This window comes from Plodia interpunctella, chromosome 10, assembly GCF_027563975.2.
Source record: "Plodia interpunctella isolate USDA-ARS_2022_Savannah chromosome 10, ilPloInte3.2, whole genome shotgun sequence".
Classification (NCBI taxonomy): Eukaryota; Metazoa; Arthropoda; class Insecta; order Lepidoptera; family Pyralidae; genus Plodia; species Plodia interpunctella.
In genome coordinates, this window is record NC_071303.1 from 2123972 (window position 1) to 2144408 (window position 20437).

The 20437-nt window shown below is 34.3% G+C and overlaps 2 long non-coding RNA genes across 2 annotated transcripts in view; one reads left to right on the forward strand and one right to left on the reverse strand.

The window, feature by feature from the left end:
• Positions 1 to 3862: 3862 nt before the first annotated feature.
• On the reverse strand, positions 3863 to 6350 carry LOC135309801 (uncharacterized). Its single transcript, XR_010370016.1, has 3 exons — positions 6066 to 6350; positions 5879 to 5936; positions 3863 to 4175 (listed from the first exon to the last, which is right to left on the reverse strand). It is a non-coding gene; the product is annotated as an uncharacterized LOC135309801 (long non-coding RNA).
• A 3679-nt stretch (positions 6351 to 10029) lies between these two features.
• Positions 10030 to 20437, forward strand: part of LOC128673007 (uncharacterized) — a 36308-nt gene continuing 25900 nt past the window's right edge. Inside the window, exon 1 of the long non-coding RNA XR_008405026.1 lies at positions 10030 to 10292. This is a non-coding gene — a long non-coding RNA (uncharacterized LOC128673007). The remainder of the gene's footprint in view (positions 10293 to 20437) is intronic.

Below are 20437 nucleotides of genomic sequence, written 5' to 3' on the forward strand. Positions count from 1 at the left end.
AATTTTATTCCATGAAATATAAAATATATCAAGTATTCCTTGTTAAATATAGCATTCAGGGCCGGCATTTAAACATGGAAAACAATGTCAGACAAATGTCCAGCTCTGACACCACCGCAGATGCTAATCCTTTTCATTCCGTTTTTCATCACATTTCCTGCGTTATCTCAGTGACTGTGTCTCGAATATTTTGTTTTAATTGCTGAAGGTTCATTGGCCTGTTAGCATAGTCACATCCCTTTAGATATTTCCACAAAAAAAGTCAGGAGCTGTTAAATCAGGCGATCTTTGTCACCGTTCAATGTCACCGTTTCTCGAAATTAATCGGCCGGGAAACATTCTTTTTAATGTTTCGTAAAACGTTTTAATAATTAAAACACGTTGTTCCGTCGTAAAACGCTCCATAATAAATTTGCCGTATAGATACACAAAGCAATTTTCATGCAACAACTGTTCTGTATTTACCGCCTAAACAAAATGGCGGCAAAAAAAGTTGTATACCTCCAAATTGGCCACCCTGTATTATAAAATTTGTTGCTTGTATACAGTACTAGTAAATAAACGTTTTATCTATCTCTCTCTCTATCCGTTGAGAGCGTCGCTACTGTTGAATTTTGATAAAATGCCACTTCAAAATATTTTAGTTCTCGGTCAAATTGCTTATTGCTTGACATATCTTAGTTTTACGGAAATAAAAATGAACTTTATGACAATATGATTACGTAGTATTATTAAAAAATAATACGATCACATAGTATTCTTAAAAAAAATAGTTATATTTAAATATTATTGTATTGTAATGTAATGCATGTTTTAAATAAAATATACTTATTAATTTTAACTTCATCAGGTTCGTGTTTCATTATTCTGTTTCTTCAAATGTCAATACATTTTTTTTAGTTCAGTAAGGTTCCGACCTTACTGACAATTACGTTAGCGAAATCGATTTTATTAAAATTCTATATAATAAAAAATCTGATTTCTGTGCACGGGATCCAATATTCTCGGATTGTAAGATTAATTTACGACTAGGTATAGACGGTCTTTCGATTCAATTTATCACATAAGTAATATAACAAGACTACAACAAATGCAACAAAGACTGAAGTCGTCTTGGATGATAAAGAAAACAAGCTTGTAACAGCACTAACGTAATATCGTGGCTACATGTCACTTTAATTGATCAGTTTTATAAATTTCGAGATTTATTTTCGGTCTTTTTGACTCCAAAATCCGATTCTGAGGTTAGAAATAATTATCTGATTTGACTAGACTTATATATTATTTAACTTAAGTATGTTTTTCTTTTTGATTAGATCATGTGTATAGCCGGTCCCCTTGGATTTATAACAATGTTATTGTGATTGATAGTTATCTTAGGTTCGGTTGCACCAGTCAGTGTTGACGTTAACTTTAACCTGCGAAGAAAAATGCAAAGTACGCCATTTTGTCTAAACGACTGCGGCGTGCAAGTTAATGTCGGAGTTGACTGGTGGAAATCATCCTTAGAGATACGAAGAAAAACGTTTGAGACATTAGCGGCGCGAGTATTTTTTTTTTGTTCATCTATGCTAATGGCCTTTGAGAATTATCACGTTTTGTTTCAAATGAGGGGGCCACTGTTCTGAATGCACCGCCTTAATCGAGCCATTTGCTGTGGTGTTCGCATTACGTGTCATTTTAAAATATTCACAACGTAGTATATCAATATAAAAGGCTTTATTAAACCCGACCACGTAAAATCAATCTACTTGCAATGTTAATTGATGCTATCATGAGGCGAAAAGCTTTTAACGGATTATCCTGGTCCTGTTTTAATTTTCATCATTCCATAGCTGTGCCGTAACCTCATTGTGCTGTACAGTCAACGGTATATTAAGTTATACAAAATCATTGGAAATTCTCCGCTATTACCGCGGCATAGAAGTGCTGGAAGCGAACTTGGTATGTGGCTGACTGTTCCTTCAGTGAATAATGGATTATGTTAATTTTTGTGAGCATCTATTTGACTTGACAGGTTTGGATATGTAAGTATTATATAACCTGTCTCTGATCGTGTCACATCACGCAAGTTGAATTACAATATTATCTAGGTATTAGTATTAAAAGATTTTTGTGCCTATCCTACCAATATCATAATTGCGAAAATTTGTTATGATGTATGTTTGTTCCTCTTGACAGCAAAATCTACAGAACCTGGAATAACACATAGGGTACTTTTTATCCCGAAATACTCACGGGAACGAAACCCCGGGCTGCAGCTAGTCTATCATATGTCTGTCAAGCCGATGGGTGTCATACAGCGCATCAATCGAAATGGTTAAAAGTTTCCACAAACTACTGTCCTTTTATTTCATAAAATTTATTTTCACTATAACTAACACGCATGAAAAACCCATTTCCCGTCGAAACGTAACCCGGACCTCACTGACTCGGCTTGCTAGTTGACTTAGAAATGCGACAAGGCAGCGCGACGCAGTGCGATGTGTCAATAAAGGCGCCGCTAACATGGGGTAGAGAGAAAAGCAACCAAAGTATCAAGTCCACTCACTTGACTTACAGTTGTTGATCTATGTCGAACTTGAACGAATTCGCCAATTCCATTCCTACACGCTGCGTTGAAATTATTTTATTAAATTTAAGTACAATTCAAACTTTTCTCTTATTTTTATATTAATTTGCCACACCAACGCAGTGGGCACTAGCCGATGGACGCTTGTCCATCGGCTAGTGCCCACTGCGTTGGTGTGGCACGTACTTCAATATCAAATGTTTATCTGCATTTAATTATAGCCATTTTAGAGCGACATAACAATATATGCCACACAATATGCCACCACAGAATAAACAATAGGTACGTCCATTATTTGATATCCTCGAATCGCGCTGCGTCGCACTGCCTTGCGTATTCATGGCTCAGCTAGGACGTCGGGTAACGTTAGTAATATCTTCCCCATTAAGAAGTCATTTCACACTGTAAATAACCTTCGGGGCATAGGGACAGCGTGTTATACGAACAAAAATAAATGGACGTTTATGTTATGATTCAGTTTACTTTTTATGGCCTTTTCAATTTATCCTTTTTGGCAATGTGATGTGTTGTTCAAATACTCCTAAAGGACAACAATGCGAAAAGTTCATATAAAAAGTAAATGACGTGTTACATTAAAGTACAATGATGAAAATTAAAATTTATTTCTCACGAAAGCGTAGCTCGGTACGCATAAAGTTTGACACTACGATTATTTACAAAATTGACTTTCAAAATCCTTTCGGATTCTCAACTCTCGTTTGGAAATTTATCAAAAATGTTTCGAGTCTGTCGAGTCTTCTGAGACGCGAAAGGGCTCAGAAAGATTAACACATTAATTATTGAAGACGAACTTCCTCCACGCTATACTATTAAAGTATGGCGCGGAAGACTCAAAATATAAATAGATTTATTGCGATAAATCAGATGACACGAACTGTAATTTTTTTTCGAGGTACAATATAAAAAAAACTATATATATATATAGATGTATATATATTTTTAATCCTGTGTAAGTGTATATTTTGTACTAATTTTTGTATGTTTCATGTGAATATTTCATCTCGTTCGTAAAAGATTTAGTTTTCGAGCTGATGCCGAAGAAAAATCTCAATAATGTAGTCATGAACATTTCTATTTCGCCAAAAATGTATACAAAAAAGACCGAGCTCGATCGACGTGACGTGAGCTTGTGGCAAATTGCCTCTATTTGTTTGGGTATCACCGAGTGAGGGTTTTTGAGCTAAATAAGAGTTGAAGGGATATTTATGGATGTGTAGGCGTTGACTTCTATAGAATATATTGTCTAAATTGATAAATATTACGTTACGCTTTGAGTTTTCAAAGGCAAAGATATTTATTTTCAAATAACATGAGTTTATATTATATACAATGTGGTGTTGAAATAAAACTGATCCTTCACATTTCATCGGCTATGGGCATGAAAATTTAAATGGAGATCATGCTATTGTTTTCTATGGAAAATTTTTAGCAAGACAACAGATGACCAAGATATTCTAAGTTCTACATAAAGCTATGGGTTCGCAGGCGACGCATTGTGGCGGGACGAAGGCAAAACAGTTCTCCTCTCCGATGCAGGAGTGGTCCCTGCACACGTCCAGCGTGGAGTAACAGGATCTGTATGCTGTGGGGAAAAGAAACGTGTTATCTTCATCTTGTTAAGAAATGTGTGACATGTCTGAATGGTGTGTGTGCTGAAGGTCATACCTTATGTGTGAAGTCAGACATGTCACATATGCTTTTAAATAATACATTTTTAATCTAAATGAAGTCTTTGTGGCCCGGAATGGAACCACAACTCAACGGAACCACTCAAGTGCGTAAGTTTCATTTAATTAAATCGTTCGATTTTATGCAAAGGCATCAGAGGCGTTAGTGCGGGTTATCATTTCACTTCTCAACATCGAATCGTTTCGAAGTGAGACGCAGCGAACCAATTGACAGTATGGTTGTCGTTGCGTCACAATGGCGCAATGTGATTGGTTGGCTGTGTCTTATTAATAGTACTTGTAGTTTGCTGCGTTCTGACGATAGATCTTTTTACTATAGTTTTCACCACATCACTATTTGATATATCATATTGTAATCTGACAGATGGAACTAGCCTCCTCGATAAATCTAACTGATGTGATTGGCCAACTGGCCATTTCTGAATAAATTATTTGATTTTGACACATTATATTTTACAATTAAAATATATTTTTTAACGTAATGTGTTCGATGTTACAAATAGACTAACAGATACATTATTAGCAAGTGCATTATCAGCAGTGGAGAATCAGGGCGTAAATGTAGGTAAAGCAGTGATTTGTTGAAACCAAATAATGAAATTACTCTGTACTATAAAATTACTCTACGAAATTACATAATATATTTTACTTCGGCAACTTTACGTTTTTTGAATTAGCTTAAATATTTCACTTTTGTTTCAAACCATTTCTTATTTAAATATATCTATTTTATTTGTACATAATTAATTTTGGTCAACATTTTATCATCATAAAACAAAAAAAAAATGCCGCAAGAAAGAATTCTTTTTTGACATTGGACGCGATACATCACATTTAGATGTCAAAAAATTAAAGTCATATGGACATAAGAATATATGAAAATGGGAAAAACTATTTCTAAATAAAACAATGTACTAAGTACTACGAGTACTCGTAGTAAATCACTTTCTAAAGAAACTTTCTAAGGCGAAAGTCATGCATTCAAACGTCTTGTTAGAAATGTAAGTATTTGTATAAATTAGTAACATCTGATGGGGTTACGCACTCATTGAAAAGGAATTCTAATTCCTGATGAAAACTTAATTTAGAACAACTAATTTTTTTACAAAAAATTTATTACATTTGTATTGTCGTCAGGTATATTTCTGCATTGAATAGGCACGTGACAAAATCTTGTCCGAGGGCGAAGTGCAGAGGATAACAGGTTTGCATTTCTCTTCTGATGGTGAGAAGATTCTCTTCGATGGTGAGAAGTGAAATGGAAACTGTGGGCGAAGTGCGGGTTTCCATTTCACTTCTCACTATCGAATCTATTCGAAGTTAGACGCAGCGAAGCAATCACAATGCGGTGTGGTTGTCGTTGCGTCACAATGGCGCACTGTGATTGGTTAGCTGCGTCTCACTGCGAAACGACTCGATAGTGAAACTCCCAGGATCGGTTCCTAACCAGGGAACAGCTTGCTTGATATTTTTCACGCGTTAAATTCAAGGATATCACTCTGACGTCAACAAACTTTTGCAAAAAAAAAACTAAATTCCTATATTATTAAAGACTAAAAAAGACTAAAATTCATATATTTATAAAAAAATACGTTACTGTCTATGCACACGCCGTCAAAACAGCATCCTCCGCAACATTGTTCGTGATCATTGCACTGAAAAAATATAATTCTTTATTAAAATTAATTACACTATTATAGTTCTAAAACGACGTTATAGTTTTAGAACTATGATATTAAAGAATTACTAATAAATTGAAAAATAAAAATAGAGATAAATTATACCCGTTTCCCGCCAACTTTGCAATTTTGCGCAAAAATCATAGACGCGCATAATACCACTACCATCATTCGGTAATTCATACTAACAACAAAACAAAAAAACACTTGGACTATAATTTAAGAACACAAAGACATCATGTCTTAAAAACAAAAAATGTTCCCTCGATTTACATATAGGAAAATCTATTTTATTATATTACAATTCACACGGAAACATGCGCTGGCGCACGCGTCCTCACTTGTTGTTAATATGACCGACTTAGCTCAGGTGCAGTTCGTAACTGCGACATATGTTCTGACGTTACGTACCTATTCATAACATTTTTCTAGTTAATTTGTTTCATAAGTTTTTAAGTATTATATTTATATTGTTCAGTGCATGTGAAATTGGTAATCGCGCGGTTATTGTAATTTCTGTTCAATTACCGGTATAAAACAAAGTAGCTTCCCGCTCTTCCCGCTGTCTGTCTATCTGTCCGCATGTATAATGTTTAAACCCGTCTTAAAGACCGCTGCCAATCGCTTTGCTCGTGACCTGTCATACTAGCGAACTAAGAATTTATTTGACGTTATAGCATAGAAATGTAGAGAATTTTAAGATATATATTCTCTTTACACCCATACCTTCCTCAGTAATCACACTATCTATTGGTGAAAAATACGTCCGGTAGTTTTTGAGTTTAATGCGTTCATACAGACAGACGCGATAGGACTTATTTTTCTTTTATATCCATAGGGATTATCCAGGTGCATTTTTTACCTTATTGCATGGTTTATACACTAAGTATTTCACTTCTGTAAACAATTTCTGCAAACGTGACATTATTATTAAAAATAAATTATTTGTTCTTAGATCATTAAAACTACGCAACGGATTTGATGAGAGTTTTTTGAAGAGGAATATTTGTGTTCGTAATTAATCATGATTTTACTCGAGCGAAGTCGGGACGCGCCACTAATCAATTAATTATATTGAAAAATATGCAAAAGTTCTAGATTTTATGAATACATAAAAATAAGAAAACTAAAACCCGATTACTATTCTGCAAATTACCACTCTATTCTTTAAGCAATTTCATCAAAATCGGTCCAGCGGTTTAGCCATGAAAACAGAACAGACAGACAGGCTTTCGCATTTGTACCTAATATTAGAACGCTGTAACCCTCTTTCGCAATATTACCTGTCCAGCTGCCAAGGCTGTTTCCTTTAATCGCCTCGTACGACATCCACGGGAGGATATGGAGTGGGAGTATCCTATTTTAGGACGGGAGCACAAACCACAGTATTTGATTTTCTTTATGTACGTAAAAGCCAATTAAAATTTGTATTTCGTACAAATAAAAAGTTTTGTAGTTATTTAAGTTGTTATATGCCATTGTGCAAACATTTTGTATGGAACTCCTGTCGGACGCATTAAACGTGATTTTCGTGTCGTTTCGTTCTATTCATATGATATAGGTACTTGTATAATTGTATAGATCATTTTTATCTGGATGTTAAATGTGTGTTATACGGGTCGGGTCAGTCAATTTGTTGCGGACGATTACACAAAGCTATTAGATAGTGGTTCAATAGATGTAATAATATATAGCTATATACTTTTGTTGCGTTAATCAATGAATTGTTTTTTATTTATTAGTGTATCTGGCTAAAATGATAATATACATGGATTATTATAGATAATCTTGGTACTTAGTTCAAGCTGAAAATAATAGTGTGGTAACAAACAAACAAAGCCTATATAGGCTTTGTTTGTTTGTTACTACACTATTATTATATATTATATTAATATATATTAAGGCTGCCTTTACACTAATAAGTTATTATAATGTAAGATGTATATAAGTTTTATGTAAGAACTTATGAGCTATCAGATTTTATTTTCAAGAAATTACCGTATTGTACCGTAATGTGAAGGAAAACATCGTGAGGAAATCTGCACACTGGTTGATTATTATTAACTTGTGTGTGAACTGGAGAAGGCAATGGCAAACCTCTGCATTAATAATGACAAGAAAGTTGTTGTGTGTGTTTCATTCCACGTAATGACCACGACCCTCAGCCATGAGGGTCGTGCAGATGTGACCGTAATGCGTTACGTTTGCAGAAGTGAAATACTTAGTGTATAAACCATGCAATAAGGTAAAAAATGCACTGGATAATCCCTATGGATATAAAAGAAAAATAAGTCCTATCGCGTCTGTCTGTATGAACGCATTAAACTCAAAAACTAGCGGACGTATTTTTGTACGGTTTTCACCAATAGATAGTGTGATTACTGAGGAAGTTATAGGTGTAAAGAGAATATATATCTTAAAATTCTCTACATTTCTATGCTATAACGTCAAATAAATTCTTAGTTCGCTAGTATGACAGGTCACGAGCAAAGCGATTGGCAGCGGTCTTTAAGACGGGTTTTTTGCTTTTAGGTGGATCAAACACTTTAACAGTCCATGTCGCTCAAAATAAATCAAGCAATAATAATAATAAAGTGAATTCTAAAAATATAAAGACCCAATGAACCGAGAACAATTTCGTCTGGAAAAATTATTACTAGGTGGGTCGTGCGGGCCGTCCTTCGTTGTAGACCAAATGTATGCATTAAAATGAAAGGGTCGAGTGTCTGGCGAAGATGGATTTAAGGCAAAGTACATTGGATCTCAACTTACCAATTTACTTCAACCGTTTTATTCATAGGTCTCTGTCTGCGACAAAAAGTACTTTATATCATTCTCCAGTTCTTTATAAGATACCTCTACAAAAATCAACCCAATCCATTGCTCCGTTTTGACGTAAAATATGGACAAACAAACACAATCACCACTCATAGTTATAAGTTAGGGTATGGATTTTTAATATTAGTACAGATATTGCCAATGTAACAAATATCGCGTTTAAAATTGCTGGTTAATGTTTTCTAGAATTTTGAAATAAAAGTACTCTAAGGTTAACTCCAGTTCTTTTATCTTACCCGTGCAGTTGATGAATTAAATAATAATGGTATAGATTGCTTCATGCGCGACAGATGCCGACGCGAATACATGAACATTGCATAGTTTTTATAAGTGCTTTTATTTACCGTAATTAAAAAGCGGCAATATATGCCGAATCCGCCAAGTTCGGCGAACTGGTCCGGCATAGTGTGGAGCCGGCATTAGGTATATAATAATTGTGAGAGCCCGCCCTTAAAGGACAATCTGATGCAGATGGATTATGCAAATAGGCAGCTTTTTGATCCTGGACTAAGCAGCTTAGTAAATTCAATAAAATATCAATTTCCACACCTCACAGCTGCTGTGAGGATTGAAAATTTATATTTTATTGAATTCAAAACGGACTAGGGTTTAAATGGTTTGTCCCCAAATATATCTAAGGGTGAGTTGCAGAAGTCAACTTTGACCGGCGCGCCGCCGACGTTTAGACAAAATGGCGTACTTTGCGTTTTTCTGCGTAGGTTAGACTTAAGTAAAAGTTGACTGGTGCAAAACTTTCTAAGAGTTGTAAGCTGTTGCCATTATCAGGTCACTCATCAATATATTTCTGTGCTGTCAGCTTAATTTTAAATATTATTTTTATTAATGGAATATTTTTCTTGGCACTTTCTCTTATTGTTAATATTTCAGTGGAGTTATGTTAGAATCTTGCTCGTATATTTGTCTCATTATTCGCATGGACACGAGTAGTATATGTATTAATGAATACACGTCACACACCCCCTATTATGTTACGTTAGGGGTTAAAACAAAAACAAATAATACCGACCTCATCGTCATAATCATCGCAATCCATCGCGGAACAGAGTAAACAGAAATATAGGAAAGTTAATAATGTCTGTCTGTCCAACATCGTAATATATCGCACTGTACCTTCATACGAAACCAATATGTCAATATATTTAAAACATTACAACATTATCTGCGGCATTCCAAAATCAAATAAATGTCACACTGACGCAGAGGACGAAAGTTCAAAATCATTTGTCAATCCGAATTTTAACGGTAAATAGAAAAATCAAGGATGAATTACAATTTTACCTTTTATATTCCAAAACTTAAACCAATATCATAATTAGAAGAGAGTAAAGTTCAAAATTGTTTGTCAAATGGAATGTTAACGGCAAATAGAAATCAAAGATGAACACTTCGCTCGCGGTGGCAAGGTTGTCAAGTTTGATTTGAGGACAATTCGTGATAAATTTTGAACAGGCAGAGTTGCGCAAGGCTATTGTGGTAAGTAACAATAGGGTATTATGTTGCGTTTGAAAGAAAAATAATTTTATACGGTTGATATAATTTGGAGACAACCCTGGTCTCATTAACTAACAAATGTTTTACTTATGAATAGGGTTGTGTAACTTGTTATACGCAAAATTCGCTACGTAGATACAACCACATGTTTACACCGCATGATTTACCTAAAATTATTTAACTCGCATCACTTATATGTATCCGAGATCCTAAGTTTATAAAATCTTATTGAATAACATTTTCTTGTAAATATTTGAAATAAAAAATTTTCGTTTATAATTTCATTAAAAATTTTAAAAAGCCCGATTCAATCATAACAAGTACAAAATAATATAGGTATTTATTTAATGGTCATTTAAGATTGATAAATTTCTGAATGTGAAGTAATTTTTTGTAACCCCCTACGACAGCCGAAGAAGTTATAAGTATAACGTGTCTGTGTATTTTTTGGTCGACCTCCGTCGCCGTGGTCATCAAGCCTGCCATTGACTTGATCGACTGACTGACTGTTACGCTAGGGGTCCCGGGTTCGAATCGCGGTTAGGTCAACAATGAAAATGAACTTTTGCAGATTGACCTGGGTCTTGGATGTTTATTTATTTATGTATATTGTATATGTTTTAAAACATAGTGTCATCGAGTCAGTAACCCGTAACACAAGTCTCGAACTTAGTTTGGGGCCAACTCAATCTTTGTGATATTTATGTAGACATATCTGTATGTCTGCCCGTAGCATCGTAGCAGCCAAACGGTCGAAATGATTTTGATCTAGTTTCATCATGGAATTAGTAGGTACTACGGAAGTACTTACTAATTACATGAGTTTATTCTATTTTAAAGAGAATTTAATCGAGAATGTTCTTAATTATGTTTGCAAAATGTGTGTACAGCCGTTTGGAAACCGTCAGCTCTATTATAGCAGATGAGAGGATGCAAGCAACCTCGGAGTCGGCCGTTTCATAAATTTGGTTTTTGAAGTGAAAACTTCTTTAGCGGCGTTGTGGACTTTTTGTGATGGATAAAAAATGTTAAACTCGCGTCAGGACACGTGACTGATCGAAAATTCGTAAGACATCAAAAATGTACAACGGTTTTCACTTCTAGCACTCCCGGAGTGCAACCCGTTTTTTATTATATACAAGTACTTATCTCAGTAGGTAACTATAGATACGAGTCTATGGAATCTATTACGAGAGTGCTCTTGACGGCTGTTACTGATATCTTGACCTTAATTCATTGCCCTCCATTACACCTTCATGCTTGTAACTGTCGTAGTTATTTCATTATGCACAAGTTTCTTTACATAATAAAAAAAATTAAATTATTAACAACTTATTAAAAAAAAGACGACTTTCAATACCTATTCATTTCAACTTTTGAACCGATTTTGATCAAACATATCTAAAAACCACCGCACAAAAATTTTCTGTCAAATAAAATAAACTGCATCCAATTCGGTTCACCGTTGATGTGTTACGGTGCCACATACACGACAGACACTTAGCGGTCAAACCAATGTAATGTTCTAATATCAAACTTATAACACCCTCTTTTTGCGTCAGGGTTTAAAAATAGAAACATACGTGGAAAAATAATCCCTCTTTTGTTTTATTTGACTGATAGAAAAGTTCGTGTACATACAGCCAGCATTGTGTTCATTATATCATGATGTAATATGTCATGTTCGCGTAGTAATTAATTAATGGGAATAACGAAATCTGGCTACTGTCGTTCTAATTTCAATCTAACTTATATAATTTAAACTTACGTCGTGTCGTTTGTGCGAAATTTATTACTTACTTCATTACTCACTTCTGGTTGTTAATTTCCCGACCTCTACTATAGACTCACGACTTTTGTTTTGTAAATAAAAGGTAGTCTATGTTACAACCTGAAGGTTTAATCTAATTTTGTGCGATTATAATCGGAAGAGTAGTAACTCTTTTAGCACGGTGATTTAAAAAAAAATTAATACTGGCCATAGAAAATTTAAAAAAGTTTGAAAACAAAATTCAAAGTTCACTGTCAGTATATCTTTGATGTGCTTATTTTTGTCAAATCAAATTTACATTTATATAAAAAATTAAACGAAGTAAATAGTGTAAACACTAGAAATAAGCACAAACTTTGTATGAATAGATTCAGGCTTAAAAAGGTTCGGCGGTCTTTCGTGGGTCAAAGTGTAAAATTATTCAATAAACTCCCTGCAGAGGCTATTAATCTGCCAATGAAAAATTTTAAAATTTATGTTAAGAAAAATTTAATGGATAAAGCGTATTACACAATTAACGCCTATTTGACTGATAAAAACGCTTGGATCCTCCCGACAACTTTGCCACTCCACACATGATCTCCTAATTTTTATTTTACTGTTTTTTATTATTTTATTCACAATTTTGAATTTTGTTATAATAATTCGTATGGCATTTAAATTTTATTTGTAAAACATGTACGTGATTTGTGATCTTCAAGTGTCTGAATTATACTTCTATTTCGACGAATAAGAATTGTAATTATGAAGTCGTGGGAATCGAGTGTGTCATGCTCACTCAAATGGTCAATCTGGTGGTGGCGTCGTGGGCCGGGTCGTGAGGTTCCCTCTATTATGGTTGAGCTACGCGATGGCTGTCCCATGCGTCAACTCGTGAACGGGTGCTGCCAGAGGGAACTGGTCATCTCGTTTCTCATATATTTTCATGTAAGTTAATTGTGTTTCACATCGATATATATATATATATATATATATATATTATAATTAGCACTCGGATCACAATCATAACCTGTTTTGATATACCTTTTGACTATGTACATTATGTACTTTTATATATTATTAGAAAGAAAAGAAAAAAAAAAATTTTTTGTAAGAAACAATAATGGTAAGCCGATCTGGCATGATAGGGGCCAACACTGTTCAAATGAGTTTCTTTCGGCATTTCTTCTCAGCAGTGGTCGTTCCGAAATGCCAGTAGTTTCTAGCTTGTGAGAAATAACTATAAATTTAAAGATTGACGAGAAAAAGTGCCTGTGAAGGTCTAATTTCTGAATAAATGATTTGAATTTGAATTTGAAAATCGAACGAAAGTGGTAGCGCAAACATTGATGCGTTGCGAAAAAGGAATTAAAATAACTTATTTTCGTATAAAAAAATAAAGAATACGAAATCAAGTATAGACGAAAATTCACATCAAGTTGGCTTGCTCAACAATTTGCCGATTTTATGAGTAATTTATTGAGACCTTAACTACATTTTGATTACGAGTTAATTACCCTGAACTCTGGCGGTAAAGACGTGGGTCCATAAATCTGTATTTATATATAAATTCATTACACGTTAATATTTAACCCCCGACGCAAAAATAAGGGTGTTATAAGCTTGACTGCTAAGTGGTGTCTGTCTCGTTCACGTGGGACCGTAGTTCATCAACGGGTGAACCGATTTGAATGTGGTTTTTCTAATTGATAGATAATTTTTATGCGGTATTTCTTATATATAAACATATATACGAAATACCGCACCGCTACAACTTTTGAACGGCTGAACCGATTTTGACAGTTTGATCAAAATCGGTTCAACCGTTCAAAAGTTGTAGCGAAATGAATATTGAAAGTCGGGGTTTTTTTTAATTTGTTTTTAATGAAATCTTAGTGTTTTATTACTGTTACAATTCAGCTGCAATATTCTCTCCTCCTTACGTACAAACGTAGAAACCAGCGTTTTTTATAATGTACCCTGAATTGAATGTACCATGAAATGAATTTTTCAAGACCCCAGCGGACACATGACACCCCAGAGCACTTTCCACTAACTAAGTAATGAACTTAGTATGTTATAAGTGCGATTGTGGCACTTTCGGGACTATGCCGTCTGAAATATGGTCTCTTTATACTTTTGCAACGTTATAACCTCGAAAATTCCAGTTGAATTATTTAGTTTTGGAATGAAAAAAAACGTCTTTATGTACTTTTCCAGCCAGACCTTATTTTGTCACACCATCGGCCACTCCAAACTTTGATTAAAAATTGGATTTATTCCATATCTATGTTTAAAAAAATCCATATCTTCCCGTAGATAAAATGTGAAGTAACTTAGAGTACCTTGACAGCTGTGAAGTCAGGTTTAGCAAGGAAAGCATTATTTTCAAAGAGGGACATTTTCACGCATCTTAAGATCATAGGCGAATTTTTTTATGCGGACTCATTTTAGGAGCATCACAGCCAAATATAATGATCACAGCCATGATTGACAGAACATGCGTAGAGACAGAGAGAGATTAAAGATTACTACATTATAAAATATTTTTGACGACCTCGGTGGTGCAGTGGTAAGGTTCTTGCCACTGAACCGAGAGGTCCCGGGTTCGATCCCCGGTCGGGTCATGATGGAAAATGATCTTTTTCTGATTGGCCCGGGTCTTGGATGTTTATCTATATATGTATTTGTTATAAAATATAGTATCGTTGAGTTAGTATCCCATAACACAAGTCTCGAACTTACTTTGGGGCTAGCTCAATCTGTGTGATTTGTCCTAATATATTTATTTATTTGTTTATTTATATCAATGTATTAAGGGTAATAAATCCACTGAGCCATGACCATTTTGGGCTGCTTTGCAACACACACATTTATTGATAATATTTCTTATTACTTCTTACGCTTTCTTTGTCTGTTCTTGTTCTGTTATTTCTGTATGATATCTTTGTATGTGTATGTTCGTCGTGCATCAAATAAACGCCTTTACCTAACTAAAAAAAAATGAAAGACCAAATTATTGGAAAAATGGGTTCTTATTTCCCATCCATAACTGTCAGAGCATAATTGACTGAATCCAAACTTTCCTCAGGCTGGGATATGATTGCGATCAATAGGTTTTGGGGTAAAGTTATTATATTTGAATGTATAGTCGGTTTATAGAGGTATATCGATCATCTTGCCTGATATTTTTAACCCCCGACGATACCCATCCTATCGTTATAAGTTTAACGTGTCTGTGAATCTGTCTGTTTCTAGCATCGTAGCAGCCAAATGGCTGAACCGATTTTGATCTAGTTTTTTTTTAAATTGTTATCCACAGTGTTCTTTGCTGTGTTTAGAAATTGTGTATTCAGCCATTACTTTTTTAGAAGATGAGATAATGCTTTTATATGATTTAATAAATTTTAAATTTAGATTTATCAAAAATGAGTTTCTTTTGGAATTTATTCTCAGGAGTGGTTGTTCCTAAATGCTATTAGTTTGTATCATTCACATATATAAATTAAAGATTAATTTTTTTGTTGTTTTATTTTTATTGTTGTTTATTTGTGTTTGAAATTTTAAAAAAGACTTTTAGGCGACTGGAACAAAATTTGACAACAATATTGACCTGAAAATTTAGCTTAGGCTTCCTCTTCCTGGTGTAATTTGTGAAATGTTTTTATAATTTTGGAATTTAAAAATAAATCCACGTTTTTCAAAAATATATAAATGTATATATTTCTGGTTTGTATTCAAGCCAACACTTCTTTGATGCCGAAATGAGATGGGTCGAACTTTAGTTCCTCTCGGTTGGACCCTTCTCAATTCGGTATCCGTGTCTGTCCGTCTCTTATCATAGTTTACATTATTGTAGTGTATTTATTATGTTACTCTAACCTCATACCCGGCGTCCTTATTGAGCGGCTGAACGCTGTACGATGGAATGCCACGCTATGCTACAATTAAGGTTTTACCATTTGGTCACCAATATTGATTATATGGTTTGTGATGTGTGTTTGTAATGGTTTGTAGTTTGTACGATTAAATTAATGGCACCGGGACGTATCGGTTTATTGTTCACTTCATTGTGTTCAGTTGTGACTTCATGTACTTGGGCATATAGATAATGTAGAATATACGATTTGGTCAGTGATACTTGGGCTCTATTGCATATCGACTGCATGCGAGTACGATTTTTGAAAATAAAAAACAACTTAATATTAATTTACTTAATATACCAAAACGCGTGCTATACATACTTAGTACTGAATATAGAGTACAGTTTGATGTTGTCGCATAGCGTTTCATTACCTTGTCGCATTTGTACCGTAAGGACGTTAGTAAGGACGTCAGGTTAAGTCATTTTGACACAAGTTGTATTGTAACATACAATCAACTGCGTGTCATGTTACCATGTACCTTTATGTAGAGGTAATAGAGCGATGACATGCGGTTGACTGTCTACAGCTACTGGAAGTATTATATAATCTGTGGCACAGCATTGTATTTGAGTGTGAATAAGATTAGTATTGTTCCCTTCGATCCCGGAGAGAATAGTATTACCAATATTACCTAGAACAGTTTTTTACAACAAAAACTGCTATGCAATGTGTGGTCAATTGTTCAATGCGCTTCCAAACAGTATTAAAACACTTCCCATAAAACTGTTTGTGAAAGCACTGCAGTTGTGGCTTAAGGAAATAATGGTTTTATTCAGTTGACGAATTTCTGAAATGGCGTCAACAGTTGGGTTGAAATAGTGTGCTTTTTTCACATAATTATCGGATGTCATTTTAATGGTATATTGATTTTGTCTATTAATAAGTTTATTCATTATGTACTGATGTGACCATGGATTTAGTAAATACGTTGTACGGAGTGCCTACTAATACCATGGATGTGACTCATGTGATAATATTGTTGACTAGAATTTTCTCCTAAATATTTGTACGCCTATATGGCAATTTTCTCCTAAATATTTGTACGCCTATATGGCAATTTTCTCCTAAATATTTGTACGCCTATATGGCAATTTTCTCCTAAATATTTGTACTATATGGCAGAATGCATGTGCTATTTTTTCTCGTGACCACCTGTTTGTAATAATGTATTCTGACAAATAAATGATTTGATTTGGAGATAATAAAAACAATTGAACAACATTAGGATCGCAATCCGATCAGGTCGCGAGAACTGAAAATCTACATGACAATTAGTAACGGAAGATTAATTTAGACAATACTAGCTGATGCCCGCGACTTCGTTCGCGTGCCCGAATTTAGCTGGACCATTGTGATTCTTCTTCAGGTGTTCCAGATCTTCGATTTTTATACTTCAACAGGAAACACTAATCAGGTTGAACAACTTTTGTTAAGGCGTCTTTTCTATTTCCTATAATATAGCCGAACATACATCTTGGATCTCCATCAGGTGTTCTAGAACTTCGATTTTCATACCTCAACTGAAAATGCTTATTTTCTGCTATTTTTTTTTTCAAATTCTTACTGTGTTGCTATGACTCTATCGCCTAAGTATGTTTTATTTTTGTATTCAATTTACAGATTTTTTTTCTACTGTTTTATTATATGTATTGATTATAAATAACAAAAAAGAAAATATTCTTCTGGTGCTAATTTAATTTGAAATAATTAGAAATTGTATACATTCTTAATGAATGGATCTATCTATCGCTATCTGATATAGCTATATGGTTAAGGTTTGATTGTTAATTCCGTATAGATCACAGGCTTTTCAAAGAAAATATTAGTTTACTTCTACCGCACCGCACCCACCTGGCAAGACGACATTCATAGAAAAGTGAGCTTTAAGGCGTCCTATGTAGACATATTTTACATTGAAAACAAATTATCTGACTGCTCGTTAAATCATAAAATCATCTTTTACCACATTGAATTTCTATTCTATATTTTATCAGATAGGTCTAAGAACTTTAGGATATTTATTAAGGAATAATCGAAATTTGTTTTAAGCCTCTTATATTAAACATCTAAGTACCAATTATAATGTTAAATCATAATTAAATTGACTTATTGCTTTAGCAAATTAGAATATACTAGACTAGATGTTGTCCGGGGCTTCGCTCCCGTGGGAATTTTGAGAAAAAATTAGCCTATTGCAATCTTGGATAATGTACCTTTCGAATGGTGAAATAATTTTTGCAATCGGTTCAGTAGTTTCGGGGATTACCTGCCTCAAACATACAAACTCACAAACGCTTACCTCTTGACAATAATATTAGGTCCTTATATATGAAATTGGCGTTTGGTATAGGAGGAACAAAAAGTCGAATATTTTTTAATGTAATATATTTATTTAATCAAAGTAAGAATCTTTATTATCTATGCACTTTTGACTTTTGTAGTTTGCAATTGCTGACAATAGACGTCTGTCGTAATCGTCTGGCCAGATTTGAGAAAACTGTAATGAACGACACCGGCACTAGTCCACCAAACGCTTACAAGTAACATTTTTTGGGTCAATTTTCGCTTGGGGCAGGATTTGGCTGGCTGGCCAGGGTCCAGCCATTGCGATGAACGTTTCCAATTATCGTAGATAATCCACTTTTCATCACAGGTAATGATTTGATTTAAAAACTCTTCATTATTGTGCCGGTTAAGTAATGTAACGCAGCCGTCGACACGCGTTTGCCGGTTTGCTTCACTCAATTCGTGAGGTACCCACCTTTCAAGTTTCTTAATCTTCCCAATTTGCTTCAAGTGGATTAAAATAGTTTTATCACTAACACCGAAGCCTGAAGCTAACTCGGACGTGGTTTGCTATGGATCTGCTTCCACAATAGCCTTCAATTCTTCATTATCAACAAGGGTCTCCGGCTGTCCACGAGGCTTGTTCTGCAGGTCGAAATTTCCAGTACGAAAACGTTGAAACCAAAAACGCACTGTGTTTTCTTTTGCGACACGACCGCTATACACATCATTAACCTTTCGAGCCGTTTCTGCAGCACTGGTGCCGGTGGGACTCGTACTCGTAAATAACGCGATATTTCAAGTTTTCCATTTTGTAAACTGAGTGACGGAAACAGAAAAATCAGAAGAAAAAAAAAACAAATGAATGACGGTTAACGAAACACAAATATATGTGTAAATAGCTGTATAAATTTGAATTTGGATTCCTAACCAAAGAGGAGAAATTTGTGATTGAAGTGGCCAGTACAACAAAACGTCAATTTCATATGTGAGGACCTAATAGTATAGATTTATTCCTTTTATTATATTTCATTTATTATTAATGGAGGTTTCCATTTAAAATTTTGTTGCAGAAATAAATCTACATTTAATATGCGTTTAGTTGCGTCTACCTCGGCCACCTAGGTAAAAATCCAATTTTTGTAGGAAAATTCTAGAAATATGCAACGGTATCTAGGATTTATGAACAAATGGTGTTCCATTTTCGCCGTTGAAACTCCGCTTCGCCGACGGTCGTATGACATACAATTTTCAGTTCTGGGAAAAAATAAAAACTAAACTGAGCTGTAAAATAGCGCGAAAACAAACGCTATTTTGTAAGCTTTTATTTAACTTGCAATGTATGCCCCTATGCCTATTCGGGTGGAATCTTGCAACTTTAATATTGAAGTCCAACAGATTGAGCTGAAATTTTGTAAACACGTTTAATTTGGATGACAATATATTATTATTATGATAAGCATGAACCAGGAATGGCTCCAGTCTTATCTATTTTATATTATCTCATTTACTGCATGGACATGATTGTCATAAAATCTTGTCTCAATTTTAATAAAATTGATAAATTAAAATATTTCGTTAACCAAAAGAGTCCTTACTATATACCCTATTGATCTTGGACTGAGACAAAAGGTAAACAAACCTTGAATTGAACAAAAAATCATTATTTCTCGTTATTCCTTTGTTAATTTTGTTCTTACTTTCTGTGAATGTTAAATTTTTTGCTGTTGTTGTTGTTTTATGGAGTCATGTCGATTACTTAAATGTTGGGCTTGTTAATTTCTCCTTTTTTGTTTACCTTTTGTTTCAGTCCAAGATGAATAGGGTATAGAATTCAACATAGAGGAAGAAAATTAGTTTGCGCTTATTATGAAAAAAAAAACCTGTCTTTCATCTTTGCAAATTGAATGGTTTAATTACGTATTAACGAAAAATGATCATACAAATCAATTTACATAAACCAACAGTATTGTGATTAAGCAATATTAATATTTCGTAATATAAACTAGTCTTACAAACGTAAATGTGCTAAAGTTACCCAGAATATTTTTTGTGCAGAACTTTGATAACGTCAAATCGTTGAAGATGTCTAATAGTCCTTATCCTAACCAAATAAATGCCAGTATGATTAACAAGTACTACCATTGAATTGTTCACATAATGAT